Raw genomic sequence first — 11,387 nt, forward strand, 5'->3', positions numbered from 1 at the left:
ACCAGAAAACACAGGGAGGACGTGAGATAACCAGGTCCATCGAGGGCACTGAAATGGATGGGTTGCAATCAGAACGTGTATGATTTATTGAATGTAAAACTATGGTCTCCTCTGTAATTATTCACCTAATTCACAATGAAAAGCTTTTTTAAATATATATTTTTTAAATGTGCTGACACTTGGAGTTAGAAATCCCAAACTAAACAACATATTTACCATTTTTTCAAGCTGACAGAAATCAAGAAAAAAAGCTGATCTTGAAGTTGTCATATTGAAGGATTTGATGGAAAATTTCCTCTGATATTAATAAGCTGCAAAGGGAATTTCAAAATACAGTTCCAGAAAGCAAAGTATTATAATGAAATGTACAAGGACCTGGAATTAGAAATCCCAAAAGGAAGAATACATTTATTATACAATCAAGCTGAAAAAAAACTGAATAAAAAATTCAAACCCCAAGTTGAAATATTGGAAGATTTAAAATGTTAAATGTTCGAGGAAGCATTAAAAAAAATGGAGTGAATACACAGAGTCAATGTGCCAAAAATAATTGCTCAACATTCACCTCTTCAAACGTGAGCCTGAATCAAGGGAAGTTGGTACTGAAGGGAGCTCTCCAGCTGCGTTGCAGGCATGAGTGAAAAACGAGGCTGCAGGAGTGCGTGGAATACCACTCAATGCTTCAACACACTGAATCAGTTTTGATAGCACATCCTTGATGGCAAGAGAGCCATCTTCATGCCCAATCCAAGGAAAGGTGATGCATCAGAAGGAGGAAATGATTGCGCACTATCAATATTATGTACAAATAACCTTTTCCCGAAGCTAATTGAAAAACGAATGCAGCAGTCAGTACTATTGACAAGCAATTTCCCCAAATGCAAGTCATATTCAGAAGAGAACATGAAAGTAGTCATATCATTGCTGATGTCAGATGCATCTTGGCTGAAATAAGAGAATACCAGAAAGATGTCTGCATGTCTTTTATGGATTATGCAAAGACATCCAATTGGGTAGATCATAAGGACTATGGATAACATTAGGAAGAATGGGAATTTTTGAACACTTAATTATGTTCATACAGAAATTGTGTATAGACTAATAGACATTCACTTAACCAGAACAAATGGAAACTGTCTGATTGAAAGTTCAGTCAAGATGGGCATCTGGAATGGACTGTACCTCCTCACTCTGTATGCTGAGCCAATCACCAAAGACCAGGCGCATTGGAGGAAAACGCAATAGCTTCCTGAAATAAGCTTGCATTTTGAAAGTGAAGAGAATTTGAAGCACTGACTAATGAAAATAAAAGAATACAACTTTCAATTTGATTCCTACTTAATGTGTAGAAAACAAACATCTTCACAACTAAACCAATAAACAACAATATGATAAATAAAGAAAACACGGATGTTGTCCAGGTTTGTATTTTGCTCAAAAAAGACACCCAGTGCTCGTGGAAGCAGCGGTTAGGAAATGAAATGATGTATTGCACTGGGCAGTCTGCTTCCAAGATCTCTCGAAAGTGTTTAAGGGAAATGATGTCACTTTGAGGATCAGGTCCGCCTAACTCAAGCCAAGGTGTTTTTGGTTACCTCGTATGCATGTGAAATATGCAATAGATAAGGATAAATAGAGAAGAATTGGTGCTTTTGAATTATGATTTTGGTGAAAAATGTTGAAAGCACTGTGTACTGTTGTAAATAAAAGTAAATCTGTCTTGGAAAATATATAAACCATAATGCTCGCTAGAAGCGAGGGTGGCAAGACTTCATCTCACATACTTAGAACGTGTTCTCAGGAGTGAGAAATCCCTAGACAAGGGCCTCACTGAAAACGAGGAAGGCCCATAACTAGACAGTGTGAAATAGTAGCTGAGCGTTGGACTGGAGCGTCCTCGCAACTGGGAAGCCAGCACAGGATTGGGAAGCGTTTCATTGTGTGGCACATATGGTCTCTATGCGTTGAAACCTAACAACAACGTGGATAAAATATTGAACAGTCCAGGGAGCATGAAAAGAAGATACAAGGAATCAAGTGTCAGTGTCCCCAAAAGAATTAGTCAGCGTTCCACCAGGTCCGGGGTCACATATCACCGGTACCGAAGAAAGCCGTCCAACCCACTCTAGAGCCATTGGAGAAAGAGAAGTTTCCAGCAATTGATGGGATCTCATTGTATATTTCAACCCATGGATAGAAATATTAATTACTAAGCCAGAGTCATGAGAAACTGGAAGGCAGCAACCTGGCCAACTGACAGGACAAGAGCAATACTTGCCAACTCCACATAACGGAGATGCAACAGAACGGGGGGAAGTATTCATCAGCATCAATATCACACGCAAGTAATTTTTTTTCTAAAATTAACTCAAAAAAAGTTACAGCAGTACAGTGACAGGAACATTCCAGAAAATCAGTCCAGACTCACAACAAGACATGGAACAAGGGATATCACTGCTGATGTCAGATTAATTTTTTTCTTTACTAAAAAAGATAATACTAGAAGGATATCTACATGCTTTCCATTGGCTATGCAAAGTCATTCAGTGAGGGGTCTCCTTACAAATTATGGATAACGTTGCAAAGAATGGGATTTCAACAACACTTGATTGTGCTCAGAGAGAACCTGTACATTATAAGAGTCAAATTCTCTGTAACAATAGACTCAAACGGAGCCAGGAGCATTGTGTGCAGCGATGGCAGGGGTTTGTCCTATGTACAGAGGATCTCTATGAGGCAGAACCGATTCGATGGCATCTCGTAACAAAGGGTATTCGAAATCTACTGATGATGTTAGAAAGTGTCACCACAGGACGGTGACAAGTTGTGTGTATACTCATGTCTGAAGATTCATAAGGAATCACTGAACACTCATGTAGAGTGGCATGAGAATTAGGTGAAGTATCAATCAAATTTATTCTTCTCTCAGGTTAATCTAAAAGTATTTGAAATAATTGAATAGTCATTTATCTGTTTGTGTGTTTTTTCTTCAAAACATAACCAATTTTTATATGTCTTAAAATGTGTGTAATCATCATCAAGGCCTATCTCTTAGATCTAGTTTCTACAACATTAGTTGTTCTAATAAATAAATCACTTCTGGCAATTCTCAGTTCTGACCCTCAAAATGAAAGATAGAAATCAGAACGCCTCGAGGGCTGAAAGACTGCTGAATCATTGGCAATGTCTTCACAGAAGAGAAACTCATCATTGTAATTCCATAACACGGATGTCATGACAATGCTTTCTTTCACATTCCTTATTAAAAACAAAAGAGTTTCAACTGTTGAAAGTTGAAAGACCACTTTTCAACTGTTCACAATACTTCAATTGTGGATTTCGCCCAGTACAACATTAGCTAGGACTGCATTAACTAGGTAGGTCTGTAAATGCAAGGACTCTCAGTTGGAAGTTTGTACACTCATATTTTAAATCTTTCATGTAAGGTTGAAGCTTAGATACTTTCCTGACTTGCATTTTATTGCTTAGCTAAATTTCTTTGCATAGTTATTCAAATAGATTACCTTTTTGTGGATGAAGGTGAAATATTATTTTCCTACTACTGACACAATATAGAAAGCTTATCAAGATAAGTAGAGGAAGATTCTGTTTTTCTATAATTTTCACAATTTTGCCTTTAGCTATTGAGAAAATAGAAAAGAAATGGGTTTTGTAAAGCCATGCAATTTTAGGAAGACAGGCTTTTGGTATACTTTCTTGAAAACTAACTTCTTACATGTTACGGAAAGGGCGTTTGGGCAAAGTGTAGAATTAGGTCATGACAACAATAATTAGGTGTTTCTCCTTCCTCAGCTCAGATTTCTTCACTATCAAATTGCGTTGAGCTTTGAGAGATAATGAAACTATTGTCTGGTCCATACTACCTATGGTATCGGATTGCATTATGATTACAAGCCACGCCATCATGTGCCCTCACAAGCACCCTATTCAAAGCACTTATTTCTTGTGCATGTGCACACGCACGTGTGCGTTTCACATCTGTTATTAGCTCATTTCTGGCTATTCAATTAATGACACACTCTGCTGTAATGATTGCCTGACTTCTTGTTCTTTTTCTTTGACTTTTCCTTTTTTCTGCTGAGATTCTTTATCTTTGTGATGTCAGCTGAGTCTAGGACCATACCTCTGATTAATCCTCAATAATGTCAAATGCTTTTGTTAGATCATTAAAAAGTTGGTCATTCCAATCGCATCCTCAGATTGGTTGTTGGTTGACGAGATTGAGTGTTTCATTTGTGCTTCCTTTCAGTCATATTCATAGCAAAAACCGATGTCAAAATTCAGATACATTGGCTGTGCTACCCTCTGACAGCTTATTACTCAATCTTCCTGCGCTCACACTGATTTCAGCTCACAGGGAACCTGCAAGAGAACTCTCCCTGTGTATTTCTGAGGCCGCATACCTTTATTGGAGCAGTAAGATTCAACTTTCTCCCAAGGATTGGCTGGCGGATTTGAACTGCTGACCTTGTGGTTAGCAGTCCAAGGTGTAACCCACTGTGCCATCAGGGCTCTAATGAGGAAGATCTGGGCACGGACAGAGAGAAGAAAACTTGGTTCTCTCAGTTCCCCTGGAAAAAGGGACCAGCTGGGGTCTTCATGTTCAATGTGTGAGGTGGCCCTTGCAATGTAAACTTGGACTGCTGGCATTCCTGCTTCTGGGGAGGGACTTGGTAGACAAAAAAAAAAAGTCCCACTCTGGATTTCTGTGTGTTCTGTGGAGTTCTTGGAGAAGCCAACAAGAAGAAAAGGAAATTGCAGTTATGTTACAGAAGTCTTCCGGGTTCTCTCTCTTTCTCTCTCTCTCTTCCGCTCAAAGCAGCATTTTGAGCAAGTATTTTAGTCTTACTCTGTTGATGAAATGAGTTAAAAATATGTGAGATTTTCCCATGCTCTTTATTGGTGTGTGGCCAAGCCTGCACTATGAGCAAATTGCCTTATCCCCGTGTCTTATACACATATGATAAAAAAGTTGTCTTATATGTATATGATAAAAAAACCAAAACCTCCAACACACTGTCACTGAGTTGATTCCAACCCGTAGTGACTGTGGAGGACAGTGTAGAACTGCCTCTGATGGTTTCTGAGACTGTAAATTGTTTAGGGGACTAGATAAATGTTCATCTTTCTCCCATTGAGTTGCTGGTGATTTTAAAGTGCTAATATCACAGTTAGCAGGTCTGGGAATTACCCACTACTCCACTAGGATTCCACGCATCTGAGCAAGAGGGTAACAGTGTAAGAAACCCCTCATCTGCGTGTGTGCCTTTTGGCAATGTTGAGTTAGGTTTTTGTCTATAATTTCCAGACCCCATGCTTCATCATAGAAATGTCAGGTATATAGCTCTCTTTTAGAAATTCTCTATGATTTCTATGATTTACTTTCCCATAATCATAGGACTCTGAGGCCTAAAATATGTTTGCATTTATGTTGCCTTAAATAAATCTTTTTTAAATGATTAAAGTGTAACATGCCGCACCTCAGATATGTGCCTACTCTTGACTTACAAATACGGATGGGCCATACAGTTTAATGATTAAAATCATAATAGTCACTCTTTTAAGAACTTTGCACATGGTAATTTATTGAACTCTAAGAAGCACACTATAAAGCATGTTGTGGTTTCATTCCTGTTTTACAGAGGAGAAAATGAGGCAGAGTGTTATGTAACTAATCCAAAGTACCCAGTTGGTAATTGGTAGAGATAGGATTTAAAAACAGTTTCTACTTACTTTGATTTGTCACACAAACGTATCTGACATTTTCCTTCAGCCCAGCTCAAGTATTTTTGAATTCTTGGATTTCCTATACTCATTGTTATCTAAGTAAGGAGTGAAGAGCGAGGAGCCCTGCTGGTGTCGTGGTTTATGCTCTGGGCTGCTAACTGCAAGTCTAGCAGTTCTAAACTACCAGCTGCTCAGTGGTAGAAAAATGAGGCTTTCTACTCTGAAAAAGAATAGTACAGTCTCAGAAACTCATAGGGCCAGTCCTAGCCTGTCCTATAAGGTCACTATGGGTCCGGACTGATTCAATGGCAGTGAATTTGTTTTTCAGTAGAGGACAGGCCATGCAATGGAGTCCCATGAAGGTAACAATTTGACATGTCCACTTCTGAAAACTAAGGAGGGATGACCCTTACCTTTTGCCAACAGATTTGCAAAGTAAAAGTAATAGATGAGTTGCTGGTTTGATACCCAAAATATGAGATTTTGGAAGCAGAGTTGCAGACAGTTTGGATGTGTGTCAAGGCATTTTGGTGAGGCCCTTCCTCTTTTTCGCTGCCCCTCTACTTTACCAGGCATGATGGCCTTCTCTAGGGACTGGTCTCTCCTGACCACCTGTCCAAAGGATCTAAGATGAAGTCTCGCCATTCTTGATCTCCAAAGACCATTCTGGTTGCACTTCTTCCAAGACAGACCTGTTTGTTCTTTTGGGAGTCCATGGTCCTTTGACTATTCTTTGCCAGGACCGATTCTTCTTTGGTCTTCCTTATTCAATGTCCATATGTATACAACATGACATATCAAAAATGATATGATAATCACCCATATATAAGAGTAATTAGCCTTTTATAGTCAAAGATGGAGAAACCACCCAGTAAAGAATTTATTTCAGCAGCACTTTTAAATGTATTCTGTCAATCTAAGTAACAGCTGGATATTTATTTATTCCATTGCAATACTTAAGAGGTATTCAGTTTTGAAGCATTGATTTATACATATACATCCACATTTCTACCTGTCTGAAATATATTTAAATCATAGCATGGTAATGCAAAATTTTTTTGAACAGAGTGAAGAGTCTAAACATTTGAAGGATAACAGCAGCAACAAAAATCCTAAGATTGTCAATCATCCTATATGATTTTCAAATGATCTAAAAACTGGTGAGAAAAGTTAAAAAGAGTCTCCATGGCTGAGTTCAATGTGAATATTTACACCAAAGTTATAAATCTCCAGAATTATACAGCCCTTGAAAGCTCTATTGACCCTACCTTCGTCATGCCATTTCAAGTCTCGATGCTCTGCTCTAGTTGCATGGCTGACATTGTGAGATGAGCAAAGCATTGATAATAACATTACCTAACACTCTCCATACAGTGCGAAACCAGACAAACATAATTAGGCATGCGTACAAACAAGATTAAAATAGAGAAATCAAAATTTACTATACCCTGGAGCACTACTGAACAAGCAAACATCATTTATTCATGCAGAAGTTACACTTGTTAAATTCAGGCAGCTTACACATGTGCTGAGTAGCCCGCCTTCTGTAACCCAGGGGCCAACACACAGAATTCATGGCAGCCAAGAAACGCCAGGGGGGTTGTCAGAGCAGATGAATGGTGTGTGGTTTGGAGAGTAGGGAGCATGACTTAGAGTTTATGGGATTAAGAGACCTTGCAGGTTACACACTGCAAGATCGCAGGGAGCTTTAGAAGCTAAATAGGAAAACCTTGGACTTGAGCATGTGCTTGACTGGGAGGAGCCACTGCCGTGAAAGCAATGCAGAAGGACTTCTTGGGAGATGTAACTTCCAAGTCACGAGGCTTGAAAAGCCACAAGGTGGTCAGAAAACACAAGCCGGAGAATTGGAAAAGATACTAATATCTCAACAAATTTTAAACACGTCGATATTTTTTGACATACTTATGTACTGGGATTACTGGGCTCAGCTAAAACACATGGGGAAACAATTGTCAAGAAGGTGACCTAATCAAATGCAGTAAAAATTCAGTAAAATAAAATCATCATAACACTTTTTTTCAATTTGATGTATATTATTGAGGACTTATTTATTTACTTTTGAGGGCTTTTCAGCAAAACTCTCTAGGAACAAAAGCCAAACCCATGCCCCTTATATGACAGCTGAGGAAACTGTTTCATTGTTCTCTCCAATGTCAAAGACTTAGCAAAAGGTGGAAGTAGTATTAGTAGAATTCTCATCAGACTCATCATAGAATGCTATTTTTAACCTTTCTCATCAGATTTTAGATCATTTGAATACCATATAGGATGACTGACATTCTTAAGGTTTTTTGTTGTGGCTATAATTCTTCGAATGCTCTGATTCCTTACTCCACGTAAAATAAGTGATTGCATTTCCAGGTTCTGATTTAAATGCATTTCAGCTGGTTGAATGAACTCTTCTGACTTTATTCCCCAACTTCAGGCTCTCATTCTCTAAAATCGCAAAGACTTTAATTTGATGCCACATTTAGATATTTTTACACAACATGATCTTAGTAGGCCCAAGGGAGACAAAACCAAGTAAGTGAAAGTGTACATTTCAGTAAACTTGTTGAATACTTCTTTTAGCTGGATGGCTGCCTCGTAGCCACTCACTCAGTCAGTGATGGAGGATGTGCCTGCCCTGTCCACAGCAGCTTTCATGTAGACTAGATCCAATGCCGGGTGAGTTTGTGGACACCAAGATACATTTCAGGCCCTTTATGAGAATCCACCACAAAACTGTATTGGATTATCACTTATTTATTTAAAAAAGAAATAAGAATTGTGATGATATATTTACTTATGAAAGATGGAAAACGTCTTTAAATGCATATGGAGAATAGCAGATTTTGTTTTTTGCTTTTTTCCCCCCATTATCACATCAATTGTATAAGGCAATTGATGCAAACATCTGTTGCCTTCTTCCTGAATATGTGAATAAGGGACAGAATAGAGGCAGTTATAGAAACACAAATTCAGCTTACTTAACCCAATACACATAATAAATTAGAAAGGATGGAAGGACGTATTTTAATAGTAAGAATACAGCCCAAGAAAATAAGCTAACAAGCAAACAACAGTGAAATGGCAGCTGTTATCCGGAGATAAAGTTCAAAAGGCTGGGATGGGAGATCAAAGCCAATGGAAATGGTAAACAAAGAGAGGAAATATGGAGAGAACTCATGTGACATGAGTCAAAAATCCATATGAATTGCTGAATGGAAAACCAATTTCTTTGCGAACTTCCACCCACATCACAATAAAAAAATTTTCAAAAATGAAAATAAGGTAAGTATCAAGTATAAAAAGTTCTTACATTAAAGGATATACAGACCTCTTGCTACAGGAAGTAGTTATACAGTTAGGAGAACACATAAAGTTTAGAGCTTAAACACTTGAAAACATGCAAAGGGAAGAAATCTACAGATATTATGGGAGCAGTTATAACTACTCACAATGCTATTTTCAAATATTGAACTTAAAATGTCATATTGATTATCCAACCAAAGGGAGAGTGGTCATTTAATATAATAAAATACTTATGATGTTTTATCCAAATACATATTGAGACATGGTCTTCCATTGAAGAGATCATTTTGGTGTGTCTGAGATGCAGGTGTCTTGGTAGTGTTATGGTCTGTTAGTTTCACATAGGGTTTGTGTTAATCTGGGTACTTTAGAGAAACAAATCCACAGAAACTCATGTATAAGAGAGATTTTTATATAGAGGTTAAGTGCACATCAAGAAAACATCCCAACCCAGTGCTGCTCAAGCCCACAACTCCAACATTACCCCATATATCCGACACTAGTTCACAAAGTCCTCCCCCATCTCACAAAACACACTATGACACCGACTGCAGGAGGAAAGCCAAATCAGTGAGCATGTAAGCATCTCAGCACTGGCAGGGGTCTCCACACGGGTGCTCCAACACCTAGGGCTGCATCAGGGTAGGTCCCTGTGGCTTGTCCTCAGGGATGTCTTGCAGGAAGTGAGCCTTGCCAGCTGAAGCAGGGAACTGCTAAGGCAGCTGCACCCTGGACCAACAATCAGAAAGATAGAGTCCCGAGAGCAAGAAAGGTGAGGCTCACCGAGCCATTTATCCCTCCGCCCTTCAATTAACCCCACATGTATTTATCGGCCAGGTTGGCACAATAAACAACCTCAAGGTTATGCAAATTACTTGGGTCAATACGGATGAGGGTTACTTGAGGAATGGCACAACACAATGTCTGGGTATCATCCATCACATTGGAAAGAGAAACACTTCAGCAAGCGAAAAATATTTCCCTGAGAGATACAATTGTGGCATAACTACTGCTAGAGTATCAGAATGTCCAAGTCTGTGAGGAGGGGCAGTGTTTGTGATCTCTCAATTACTCAACACACAAGTGTTAGAAATCCACACGTCACTGAGCACCAGTGGTGGGCTTTGGCTGTAATGGAAGTAGAACAACAGTTCTGTCTCTTATCTGTGTAGCAACAGATAAAAAACAATACAAATATTGCAAGCAACAGATAAAAAGCAGTACAAAATATTTCAAGGATGACATGAGTTAAGTCATATTACATTGTGAGGACTGCAACCAGTGACATAAAACAAAATGTGCAAACATTGTTGAACGGAAAACTAATTTATGTATCAACTTCCACCCAAATCACAATATATATATGTATATGTGTGTGTGTGTGTGTATATTGAATTTGATAGTGGAATTGAATGAATGGTTAATTAGGGTTTTCTAACTTCTTAACAGGAACGTAGTGTAAATTCATACAGCAGATCCCACCATCACTTAAAACCCAAACAATAAAAGATAAAATGTGAAATATTTATTTAGATGAAACAAAATAGAAATTATCATATGTAATTTTCTACTATATTTTAAAATGCAATGTTTACTAAAAGTACAATTTTGCTGATTTTTCATATATTTCAGTGCATTTCACTTTTAGGAAATAAAAGTGACGAAAAACAATACTACGATGGCAAGTATAAATTAGAGGAGATGATGTGTTTTCCCCAAATTGAACCCTTTTGTCAAGTAAAACATTACAATTCTAAGAATCAATTTATGGGTAACTACATATTTTTGCTTTGAAGTAAAATAAGAGAAGTCACTTTGAAAGAAGTTAGCATAAATGAACCCGTCTGGGGGCTCTCACATTAATTCTCAAAATCACTGCCATCAAGTCGCTGCTGATTTATACGGCCCTATAACACAGGGGAAATCGGCACTGGGAGTTTGCAAGACGGCAGCTGTGGCTGGGGTAGGCAGTTCTGCCTTTTCTGGGCAAAGCTGGGCTTTCAGACTGTTGACAATGCGGATCGCAGCCTTCCACAGATAGAACCCTGACTGTAAGTGCCATGTGAGCAATCAGTTCACCAAATTACAACAAAACAATTTAGTATCAGTTCGGTCAAAACTGTGTGAAGCAGCTGAATCCCACAATGGTCTTAATTATGAAGTACTATGAGTCTTAGCCAGGAGCCCTATTTTGGAAGACAGCTACATGGCCAACTAGAAGAGAATCATACTTGAATACCTTCCAAAGAAACGAGACCTCACAGAATGCTCAAATTATAGAACAATATCACTGATATCACGTGCCAGGAAAATTTTGCTTAAGA

This window comes from Echinops telfairi, unplaced genomic scaffold (assembly GCF_000313985.2).
Source record: "Echinops telfairi isolate 266 unplaced genomic scaffold, ASM31398v2 ScPeMD7_3533;HRSCAF=4204_0, whole genome shotgun sequence".
NCBI classification, from domain to species: domain Eukaryota; kingdom Metazoa; phylum Chordata; class Mammalia; order Afrosoricida; family Tenrecidae; genus Echinops; species Echinops telfairi.